Below are 12,880 nucleotides of genomic sequence, written 5' to 3' on the forward strand. Positions count from 1 at the left end.
ATACTTCAACACATATTCCATTTATGTGTATGAATCTATAACAGGGTATTCAGCCTTTCATAAAAGCATGCAGAAGAAGCTATTCCATATACATTATATTCCATATACATTAACTTTTACTGTTCCAGAACAAATGTGAAAAAACAAAATGGGTTTGAAAAGCAAAAGTATGTACAGTAAAAATGTCAGATCCTATTTCTCCCATCCCTATTTCTCCCATTCTTCATATGAGAAAGCAATTCTCATATGAAAATGGAATTCTAAATTATGCTGAACATTAGGACAAGCATTCCATAAACTTTAAGGGGCATAGTTCGCTTCTCCTCATCCCTGACTTTTGCTATTTTCCAAACAAACTTTCAAATGGTTCAATTTCCTTAGTACATAAATACAAAAAATTGTATTGTAAACCTGGTTTCACAGCTATCATTGATCTGGCCTATTTGCAAGGACCTTAAACATTACAAAGTGCTCTCAGTGAAAATCCTGGTGCCGGGGAAATTACTTAAGAAAAAATGTGCAGAACAGCGACAACACCATCCATGAAGCAGATACCCCATCAAGAGCTTAAGAACAGAAGCTTAACTCTACACCACCAGATGCTCACCAAGGTAAAGGATTTGACTGCTTACCAGTAATGGTGCAGGCATCTCTGTACTCTCTGCAGTCTGGCACATCATCTTCCACGCCTTCGCTTACATAGTGCTCCTCGTGAATGCCTGTGTCGCGGGCTAGGACTGCATGGCTCGACAGCTCCGAGGGAGGCACGGCGGCGGCCAAAGTGCAGTCGTGCAAAGCTGTGGCGTCCAGCTTGGCAGGTTTCACAGGCTCGTACAATGTGCCATCAGGGGGACCAGCACTGGAGGCCGGGGCTGGCTGGCACAGATGGAACTCCTTGTCTTCGCTGGAGTTGGCTTCAAGAAGTCTGCAGAACACAAAAGGAACAAATGGTCAATTCAAGCCATTCCAAACAGTGTATACCAGGACAGATGGTTTTCTTTTCTTTAAACATTAGTTTAACCTGAGAAATTCAGCACTTACTGAAACCCCTACACTCTTCACAGAGCAGCTGCCCATCTCTGCACTTTGCCCAGTGGTGTGCACTCTGCCCCTTGCACAGTAGCAAAGTGTCAGTCCTTGTACTGCGTTTTTTACTAACAGCTGATTAAACATCCATATTTTTGCCAATTTCAACTTGCAGTAAGCACAGTCCATTCACCTTGGCTCATTCACCAACTTTCTCTCATGTCAGCAGGTCAAAATTTTGTGTAATCCAGCATCTATATGAGCCAGGTAATACAGACAGGCTGCACATCCCTGGTTGATTTAATAACACCTGGAACTTTAATAACACTATAATTTGAAATCAACTGATAGCAAACAAAACAGCAATTATTAGAAGTTTATACTATGACTGTACTAGACTTTCCTCTCCACTCTACACCCAGCCCCTCACTGACAGACTGGCAGCTGGCATCTCTAGTGCCCTTTACAGAGAACACAGGAAACAAAATTCAAGGTGCCCTGGGTTAAAGGAGTGACCATGCTGCTGCTCCCCAGTGCCTCAGTCTCAAACTGGGAATGAAGTCCCTCCATGCTGGATACTGATGCCCTCAGCAAGATGGAATTGGCCAGAGAAGGTCTCCCAGAACTTAAGCAAACATTTTGTTTAAGGAGCTAAAGGCACTGCAAAAACTGATGGTGTAGTACTGCCTTTGGTTATCAGCAGTCTAAGGAAAGATGCAAATGCTCCCTACTGCTAGGAAAGGAAAATATTATCATGGGATTGCAGAAAAAAAATTTTGAGAAAAGACTTAAAAGACTTTATATATGTAATAGCTACAACGCATAAGCAGCAGCTGAAGAACAAGCCACACAGGAACACTCAGACAACATGGGAAAAACAGGAAGACAGACAGCAAGAAAACACAAATGCACTGATTTGCAAGACCAGATGTGATGTAAGTCCATATGCAAGTGCAGCAACATGCTATGATCAGTGTTTCACTGAGAACCAGAACAAGACTTGTCTTGAGATTTCTATGTGAAAAAGGCTCTCTCTAATCTCTGGAACATGTCCAAATAATTTACTTTGCTGTTAAAGTTACACTCAGTATTTCGGCAACTTGTTTTCTGGCATTCCTAGCCAATAACATTACTGCTCCAACAAAACATGACAGCATTTCTAGAAACTCACTGCAAGACTCAAATATCAGTCTCTAAACTGTCAAAACAAAGATCAGGTGTTTAGACCTTCTGGGAGTAAAAAGTCTTGCAACAAAGCTGGAACACTGCACCAGAACCATTTTTCTCTACTTGTTTTTCACCTTCAGCATGGGTGTAAGAACAAAAAACCAAAATTCTCTCCCCCTTTCAGAGGGTCTAAACAAGGATACACTTGTACTGAAATCAGAACACCGTAACTAGTAAACAGATGGGCAATATTAACTCTTGGAAAAAACACCCTTACACACAAAATAACATTTCATTAAGTTTTCCTCAATTACATACATTTATATTCCTGCATGGTATCATTTAACCTGGAAATACTTCTCACACTGAGACTCAAAAACTGTATTTTGTAAGGACTGTAACAGCTAAGGGAACACACTAAATCAAATTATAATTTATACCATACCCCAATAAAAATGATACTGCATTGTGGCAGCTGCAGGAAGAGAAAGTTTCACTTGAGTGCTTTAACAGAAAGTGTTATGGTTCCCCTGCAGAGCATCCATTATTCCTGCACTATCACAGTAGATACTGAAAAGAACAATGGGGTTACTTGTACTGATTACTTTTTAAATGGTCCCTTTTCAAGTGGCTCCTTAGAAATAACTAGGGGGAGATTACTGATATTAAAAATTAGACGCTCAAATGAAGCTGGAATCAAAATGCTAACCTCATTTTTCCCCTCTGCACTGAAGATAGAAACAGCTTAAGCTATAAACAAGAAAAAGTACTGGAAATACACAGACTGATTAGATAGGTTCAATTTTGTCCTAGCTGCTGCCACACATCTGTGAATTACATTTGTTTTGGGAAACTGTTAGATAAGTCTGTTGTTGTGAACAAGGCCTTGACTAGGATTAAATAACTAAAAGCTCCAACACAACTTTTCAGCTTTTCTTGCCCTCCTCTTCCCTCCTTCCCAGGCCCTGCCTTAGCAACCTCAGGAAGCCAGTAAGAAAACAGCACTCCTGAATGAAATAACACTGATAACCAAGGTGTGATTTGTCTGCAGCCTTCATGTGAGTTCTGGGAATTTAAGATCTTGTAACTTTTCTGAACAAATGACATCCAACATCTGACATACCTGACTACCACTTCTGACTCTCTCCCACACAATCCTCACCAAAAAATACTTTTGGCCAGAACATAACATTCCAATTTGCATTAGAAGTTTGTGTTGAATGAGTTTCACCTCTTAACATTCACTCCACTGAGGTACCATGGAACCAGTTCTCCCCCTCCTGTAAAGCTCCACCCCAACACTTGGCCCTGTTAAGAGTAAATAGAGATACACATCCAGAAACAAAAGTAATCAATGCTCTTCCTTTACACAAACTGTTTCACTGTTGGCACTTATGGGAACTAGAGGAAAATAAGCTTGAAAGTACAAAGGAGGAACAAAAGCTAAACCTTCCAAAATTCACAACAGTCAGTCTGCCTGGTCTACTGCAGAAACACATGGAGCATCTACATGAGAAAGTCAAGCTCAGGTTTAAGGAAGAGAATTTGCCTTTATCTTAAAACCTTGTATCATGGAGGAAAGAAAGCCAGAATAAATGTGTCTGCTTCCTTTCAGACTTATTAAATATCCTCAGTTTCCATACTGAAACCTACAGAGGCACTGTTTGCATGGCATCTCTTGCAAGGCAAATATTGCCACCTAATCCAGGCAGTGCAGACTTGTCCTTTAAACTTCTGTAGAAGTCTTCCTATTGCAGAAAATACAAACAAACTGCAACTGAACACTATTTACCAGATTGTCAAAGCAGCCATAAAGAGAAATGAACATGGTAGTTAGTGTTTCCAGAAAATACACAATATTAATATTATTCTTTAGTCAGTGTCACCTGCACATACAATATTTGTAAACATGGTACAAATTGTTATTGAACTCCTTGGTATTCACTCCTTCTGAGATACAAATGAGGATAGAAATAATTATTGTAGTTTTGTACCTAATCTGACATCCAAACAAGCGAAGAGTTTGTAAATCAGATTATAATTTTTCTCAATGAAAAATCAACACATTTCATTCTTTCTACTGTGTATGTCAACAGCTGCATGGATATAGGATTTAAGTAACTCATCTCCTACCTAATATGACATAATTCAGCTTTTGCCTCAGTATGGTAAAAGCTGCATTGGACCATTGGCTGTATTGTGCCATTTCTCCCAGTCTAAATACAATGAAAGTTTGAGGCCAATAGACAGATGTGGAACTAAAGAAATATTTAATTTGGAATGTTTGAACAAAATCCTTCAGTGTAAAACTGAAAGAGTAAAATTCCCTGAAGTTATCATCTATATCTTTTTTAACAAAGGTTCTACTCTGAAAAAAACCTAATATGTCAGTTGTTTGTTGAAAGGCAATCATTCCAACCTTGCACCTTGTTAGAGAGATCAACAAGCACAAAGACTTGCTCCCTGCACACCACCTCCGAAGAATGCCCAGATTTTGGTCTAACCCAATGAATGCCTAAAACAGAGTACTGGCATGATTACTATGTTAAAATCTTAAATTCTACATACAGCCAACAACTCTGCAATCTAGTAGTACATCCACACAATGGACTGGACGATGACTGCAACGCAACCAAGACTTGATGAAGAAGTACACTGGGTACAGACTGTAGTGTACCTGTGGCAGCCCAGATTACAAAAGGCAAGTCAGGAACTGAGCTGTGATTAGTCAGCACTGTGTTCCACATACTAAAAAAAAAAAAATAAAATCCAGCTTTGCCAGTTGTCTAAGCAAAGCAGTTCAAAGCTAACAGACACATTTACATTAGACAACAGCCAAAATTTGATGGTTTTGAGGCAGTGGGAAAAAAAAAAATCTCCACAACAGTCAGCCATTTCTGGGTTCTGGACATGAAAAGAAATTTGTTCATTTTTTCTTTGGGGTTTATTTTGTGGTGAAAGGGTTGAGTTTCATACATTACCAATTTCATATACAAGAAAATAAAACTAACCACTTCACTGCCATTTGAGATGAAGGTTTTCTGCATTCAGCACTAAACACAACTTAGCTCTGAATCTAAATACTCAAATGACTTTAAGTAATCCTTCTTTCTCCATCAAAAGGAGAAAAAAGATACAGAGATATTCAGCCATGTGCTTACCTAGAGCCCAGCAAAGCCGAGTAGGTTATCCATAACTTTGCAACATTATTCTAACCACCATCGTGGGTTGTAGTAACAGCAATTTACTGTAGTCACAAAACATCTGGAATTCCTAATGTGCTACCCCAGACCCACATACTGCACCCTTTGGTGATTATTAAGCTTTAACCATTTTTAATTATTCAGCTCAGATTTTGTGATTCAATACTGCTTTTATTCAATAGTCTAAAATGGCAACTGGGACACTCTGAATGTCTGCCAATTTAAAGAAATACTTCCTTAACAGAGGGAAAAAATATCTTTCCAGAATATCTGACTAAAATCTTCCAGGTCATCCTTTTGCTATGCATACTCTCATATGTAATTCAACTATGCTGTTTGGTTTAGAGAAGAAGCAAAACCATTTACTGTGAGCTGGCTGGTTTTGCATAACAGCTCTGGTACATATATATAATCAATTCCCTTTTGAGTAAGAATCTGAAAACTCTGCTGCAAGATGCACTTCAATGCTACTTGCAGTCTCACAGAGACATGAAAATTCAGGTAGCCCCATGGGCTACATCACTGACAAGTCATCTGGCATGTACCTATTAAATTTTATCCTTCAAGAAGCTTCAAACTGCATGGGCAAGAGGGGACATTCAGCCCAAGGTGACAGGCTAAATTTAATCTAAAGTAACCCCTTCAAATCAGTAATGAAGATTTATGAAGCTTCAGGGTTTTGATCTAGTTACCCATTCCTACTGACCAAAGTATTTGCTAATTTAGACAGAACCACAAGATATCAAGGGATTGAGAGAGCTTTCTACTCTTCACATCCACCTGGAGCTTCTGAGCCCTGATCGTGTACTCTCATTAACTAATTCACTAATTCTCATTTACTAAGTACTATGCTTAAACACATCAGAGGGTTTTAGAATGTGGAAATTCCACCCTTTTATGTACTTGAAAGAGTCCCACCAGAAATATCCTTCCTTGTTTTGTGCATCATGTTATAAATCTACTAAGCACCTCTGTTTTAAACTAAGTCTGGTAAGTTTTACCAAGCTGTTTAAAAAGAATCCTCAAGGTTCTTATCTACCCCCCACCAAAAAAAAAATTCTTCAGATGCAAAATGCTCCATGTAGACACTGAAGCAAATCAAAGCTATGTATGTCTTTATATATGTCTGTCTCATATATAACAAGATTAATATGCTCACCTACCCTTGTTTGTGAAAATAATCGACTGAAGCAACTTAGAATTGCTTTAAGTATCCAAATTCTTATTTCTTTCATAACACACATTTTGAATCTGTAAATCTGTCTTTTTTAATTTAAAAACAATTTCTTCACTAAGTGGGTGGGTTCAAAAGCCAGTCAAAATGCCTTTTTCCATTTAAATACATGAAAGACCTTGAAGAAATAACCATTTCCAGAAGGTCTGGATTTTACACACACACACACACACCCCATAAACATTCACTGTTTAACTTTTAGATAAAGGCTGAATATGGTCCCAAATAATTTACTGAGCTGTTTTAATTATGTGCTGTAGTATATACCCTCTTATAAACCATTAGCTTCTGCTAATGGTTTATAAACTGTTAGCTTCTGCTCAGAAGCTGCCTTTTGAACTTGCAGAATGCTGACTGCTTAGTTAAAACCCCTAACTCAAGGGACATAAAGAGTCTAGGCATCATAGATGAGTGATAGAATGTGAGAAGCACCTTATTTACTTTCAAACACTTGACATAATTCTGCATTTCTTATGCTACAAGAGTTCCAATAATTTTACAGTAAAAACCAAAGGGACATATATCTTGGACAAGTCCAGACTACACCCTTATCCGAAGTTTTAAAGGCAGTCAAGGTCCTTTTAATCAAACTTGCTAAAGTTTCCTAGCTTTATGGTACATTCAGATCATATTCCAGACTTTTTGTTAGTTTTGGATTTTTTTCATCTTCATGGTGGAGTTAGGAATGCTTTAACCTAGCCAAATGCAATCTTTCAGAAAAGTGTCAACACCCAATGTTAATGCCACATGCTATGAAGGATCTTCTCAAGGTATATGCTTCCTGAAGAAAGGCTTTTCTGCCTGTGAAACTATAAAAAAAATGTTCTCAAGCAGAAGATCTGAAGGGTTTCTAAAATCACTTTTATAAAGCCTCTTAATGAACAAGTCACAAAGTACTAAGCTGATGAAGGCATCCAAAACCAGAACAATACCTGGTTAACTGCCAGTGGCATGGTAATTTAATTTAGAATAAAAAAGTCACCACATGAGAATAAAAGACAGAATAGCAGCAACAATAACCAAAAAGCTGCTTAAACCATAATATAACCATGTACAGCTTGAAATCTCATTCTCAAGGTACCCAGAGCTGCTGCTGTGACCTTGTTTAGCTTTATTTGACAGTTAAGTCATCAGTCAAGTCAGTCATGTTTTCTCAAAAAACAGGAAATGAAAACATCACAAATAATAAGCCTCTTAAAAGAAAACCACACCACTGCTCTCCACAAACCAAAGTTTCTCACCACTAGGATTTGGCCTTCAGAAGAAGCCCATCAGTCTCTTCTCCCCTCAGGGCAAGGGAGAGTGGAAGCCTACTGTAAGACAAGCCCTGGCTTTGACCTTCACAGCTGTGAGGGCACAAGTGTGCTCTCACCCAGCTTTATGTAACACTGCCCCACTCTGCTCTCAAGTTCCTTCAGGCAAATATTGCAGGGATCTATAAATAGCTCTTCCTTCTGTAAGGCTCACATTACACCGGGAGCTTTTTACAGCCCTCTCTTCTTTTATTAAATATAGGCCAAAAACCATGCTCTCCTCACCATATTCCTCTCTCAGTGAACAAATAAAACTGCAAAAATGTAAATGGTGCATTCCCTTTCCTGCAACACCTCATGCTCCTGGCAGGGAGATCTTCAGCCATGTACCTGCCTTGGAAAGGAAAAGCTGTTCAAACACCACTACCGCTAAGGCACAGTGTATGAGAACTGCAGGTGCAGGCAAGGAATTCAGGAAGAAAGAAAACAAATCTCAGAGGTATGGCAATGCAAAGCATAAACACCCCAAACATATATTTTATTTTCACACTCATGTGTGTGCAAGGTGCTCACTCAGGAACGAAATGGGTGCAAAAGGCATGGACCAATACTTGCTGAAGATAATAAGATCTTATGACTTAAAAAAAAGCAAAACAAAACAAAAAAAACCCCACCTAATCATTTTGGATTAGGCTGCTGTTATATTCAGTATGGACTCCAGCCTCAAAAACAGTGAACACAAATTAGAATACAAGACCATCCGTTTTGGTACATAAACACCATCTCTGCCAGCATATCTCCTTGTACCACTACAAAAAGGGCAGGTATCAAAGATTTGTCAGAGTTCAGGTATGGGGAAAATGACCACATCAACAGCAAACCTCAGGTCCTAAAATAATATGGGTGGGAACAGCGATAACAAAAATATGAAAAGTTCTCTTTATTTATACACCACAAGAGAATGGAACTCCTCACTTCTCCACAAACCTCAAAGGTTTCAAAATAAGCATTTTGGCTACAGCTTTTCTGCTAGTGGGGGAGAGCTGTTCGATCACCACAAACTCTGAACTGCAGAGGTAACACCACTGTCCCTGCTCCTGAATGATGAGCTCACTTCCCATCTGCAGGAAGGAGCAGTGGGAGCACTTGCCCAGAAGCAGAGCAGGAAGTCACAAATGCACTACACAAACATGAACTAGCTACTTGTACAGGGGAAACAAAACAAAACCCCCCCAAGAACTCACTGAAAAATGGCTGGGCCTAAGACAGCAGGCAGTAGGTAAAGATATTCAAATTAAAATCTGTTCCCATTCCAAGCTAAATCCCTGATGAGCCAGCCCAGCCATACTCTCCTCCTCAGGGCAACACTAAAGAGCAGGGGAAGACAGCCAAAAGACCATGCTAGTATGTTGGTTTCCCACCACCACTACACCACTGTTTAATCAAAAACACAATACAACTAATTGCCAGCAAGTCGGGGCCAAGAGTTTTAGTCAAGTAACTCTAAACAAAGAATAGACTGGCTCAAACCAAATATTTATCATGGTTTAAAACCTGGGGGAGAGGGGGGAATTTTAATCTTGTTTTGCATTACTATTGTTCTTCTCCTGTTACAGGAAGAATTTCTCATTTCTCACCCTCTGCAATGACTTCTAAGAGTCTACATGGAGTTGGTACACTATAAATTTTAAAAAATACTGATTTACAGGATTAGAAAAAAGTGCCATTATTCCAAATTTCAATAGCTGACCTTCTGAAAATATTTGCACAAAATCTCATATAACACAAGACTGCTGCTTTTCTTTACTGTTTCTTATTGCACACAGTCAGTGAGAGCAGGGATGAGAGGAATGAAATTCTTTGCAAACTGCCCTAAAAAAAGCCCAACAAAACAAGCACAAAACTCAAAAAACTCAAAACCCACACACTGTAACTCCTGTGTCCTTATCCGTTTATTTTCAGATTGAGTTGATTGCTTTGGAGTTGAATAATTGTATTAAAGAATTATTAAAAAATAAGACCAACAAACCAATCAAACCCCCACCTGCTGAGTAGGAACATCCTTTTTTTTTTTTTTTTTCCCCAGAAATTGAGACATTTAAATATCCTGTTGCTGCTATAAGCAATTTCAGAGACAACTACTGGGAACCTTACCTCCAAGGACAGTCAGACCACCAATTCCTGCTCTGAGTAAGATGCTAAGTCGATCTGCTTTGGCTCACTAGCATCACTGGCCCTGCCTCACTCCCTGGCAGCAAACCTCCCCACGTGCTCAAGCAACTGGCACAATCCAGTGAGTGCCTCCACCATTCTTCAAGGTTGCCTTACAATCCTGAACGTGCACAGAGTTCCTCAGAGCCTATCCCACAATTTCTTAACTGGCTGTTAATATCCCTGGGCCTCATATCCATTTTCTTTTGCCATCTCTGATTAGGTGTGTATGGGAGCAATGCTTTCAACCATACACTGTTGTGTTTGGGAGCACACGAGTGAGCTGAACACAGCTCTGTCACAAGCTCTATAAATATAGCCCCTCTCTAAAGCTCTGGGCTGGGGGGAATGCAGATCACAGCCCTCTTCAGCCCAGAGAAAGCCACAACTCCAACACTCGGTGATATCTGAACCTTACAAGCCCCTTTAGGTACCATTGTTGGGGAGTGACACAACAAGACCACAAGTTCCTGAACAACCAACAATCCAGGGCCTTGTACCAAAGCCTTGGTCACACGGCCTTCCCAGCAACTGAGACATGTGTCCCTGACTAATGAGGGTACATCTCAACACACCCCATTCCATGCAGGACTGCTTCCCTCCAGCTCCTCTTGGGGCTAATAGCTACAGCAAAAACACCCCATTTCACAGCCCTTCTCAAAAGGCTACATTGTAGTTTAAATATCTTAAATGTAGTCGTTTAAAAATCTTAAATGAACTTCTGTCACGTCATTTTTCTGCTTCTGATGCTTGTGTGAAAACAAGAATAAAATAGGAAAATAAGATTTTGTTGTTTAAAAGTTGCTCTGTATAATCAGTGTATTACGATATACATGTGTCTGTGTTCTTGGGAACCTAGAAATGTTTATCCTAACAACAGGCTGTGGAATTTTAGGAAACTGAGCCAATTATCCATGGCTTAGTGCCATTAAAGTCAAAGCCACACAAGCAAAGATTTTAAAACAGAGTTTTTTAGAATTCAAGGGCATTAACATGAAGATGGTAAGGGCAAAGCTGTGATACAGTCTTTACACACACACAAAAACACCAACTATCTCCAAACAAATCAAAAGAGAAAAAAGTCTCCTTACAGGGGAGAACTACAGAAGAGCTTAAGCTAGGAGGTATAAATACAAATTAAATACAATACAAGCTCAGTTTTTCCTTCATTTGCAGACTGTCTTACTTAGATACAGACTGAAGCTGAAATCCTGCATTGTGGCTTTCCCCAAAGAACCACAAAACCAGAAATTTGGGTTCACTCAATGCAGATGGATCAAATGGTTCTAGACCATTTGGAAACTGACTTTGGAAAATACTTGTGATAACCATTAGACAAGGCACTTTCTGAAGCTGTCCTTAGATAAATTCCTGTGTGCACGTACATGTTCTCCAAAACACACAACAGATAGTCCTGGACACTGAACCTCACTTAGCAGATTCATGGCACAGGCAGTAAGAAAGCGCTGGATCCAACTGCCCCCTGACAGCTCCGGCTCAACTGGAATTCTCTGTTGAGACTGAAAACTATTGTAAGTGCACTAGACAACTGACCTGCTCTACCGTCAGCCAATTCAGTTCCCCACTTATGCCTTGCGACTTATTTGTATCTTAGCACCCAGCCAGAAAGCATTCGGAGTCTACCAACAGCTTCAGGCAAGCAACCCAGGCAGCTTTCCATGAGGAAAACAGTTATTAGACAAATCTTTTTCTTATATGTTAAGGATTTTATTCTTGGTGCCAAGACTGAAATTTCTCTGAAAGTGGAACTTTTCACTACAGTATCAAAAGCAACCCTTGCTTGGGCAATAAAAGAAATTGAACCAATTCAGTAAACTATTACAGAGACATGTTAAATGTAAAAGTGGAGAGAACAACAAGTTAGCTTTACAAGGTTGGAAAGCTCAGCATTTGAAGCACTTCTTTATTCAGTTGAAAAATATTTTAAAAGTCACTAATGTTGCCCATCTGCAGTTTAAAAGAAAGCCTCTCTCAAAACAAGTATTATGATGCCTAGAAATGTCTTCCTTCAAAATGTTTTTTCATGACCTAACTTGGCAGAGCAGTGGTCCTATCAGCCTCAGAACCACAATCAGAATTCATTTCCCCTGACTCATACATACTCTAGCACAAGGGAAGTTATCATTCCCAATACCCAGTTTTTTCAAAATAACTGTAATAAGACTGGAACATGGGTTTTAAGTACCCATGGTTATATTTGAAGATGATGATACATTTTGAGATCATAGGAAAGTATCACCAAAGTCAAAGTAATAGTCTGTCTACTTGAAACACTCACTTTTTTTGTTTGTGCATGAAGAAATGAGTTTCTGTCAAGAGAGTTGTGGAAGAATCAGATTCCAAGAGCAACAGGTAGAATGGAAAGCAAGGCCCACAAGTACAATGCTTAATATAAACACATGATTTCCTGAAAGGAACAGATCTCTCCACCTGCTCTTAAATTCCCTGTGTATGTTGCTCGTTTGATATATAAACTCTTATTTGAGCTAAAAAAGTTTAAAAGAATCCAAGATTTGACAACTGAAACCAGTAACATTAAAAAGTGCTTGGAGACAGCATACCCTCAATTTCATTATTTAAGCCTTCATTAATTTTCAGTTCTCTGTCCAGTAGGTTCTTACAGCAGAACTCAAAGCTTTATCATATCTCTTTTACTGTCAAGAGAGAATATGAAGCTTTCCTTGCTATTGAAGAAGGTCTGGAGAGAAATTCCTTGAAACTTAATGTGGCAGAAGGAAAAAATGAACTTGTGTAGAAAGGACTCC

The 12,880-nt window shown here is 39.2% G+C and overlaps 1 protein-coding gene across 2 annotated transcripts in view; it reads right to left on the reverse strand.

Annotated features, from left to right (window-relative positions):
• Positions 1–12,880, reverse strand: part of TRAK1 (trafficking kinesin protein 1) — a 126,629-nt gene that overhangs the window by 80,053 nt on the left and 33,696 nt on the right. For both annotated transcript variants that reach the window (XM_058042131.1, XM_058042157.1), the window contains exon 2: positions 633–925. The gene's annotated coding sequence lies outside the window, so the exon portion shown is untranslated. The remainder of the gene's footprint in view (positions 1–632; positions 926–12,880) is intronic.

The sequence above is a fragment of the Melospiza georgiana genome, chromosome 1 (assembly GCF_028018845.1).
Source record: "Melospiza georgiana isolate bMelGeo1 chromosome 1, bMelGeo1.pri, whole genome shotgun sequence".
In the NCBI taxonomy this organism is placed as follows: domain Eukaryota; kingdom Metazoa; phylum Chordata; class Aves; order Passeriformes; family Passerellidae; genus Melospiza; species Melospiza georgiana.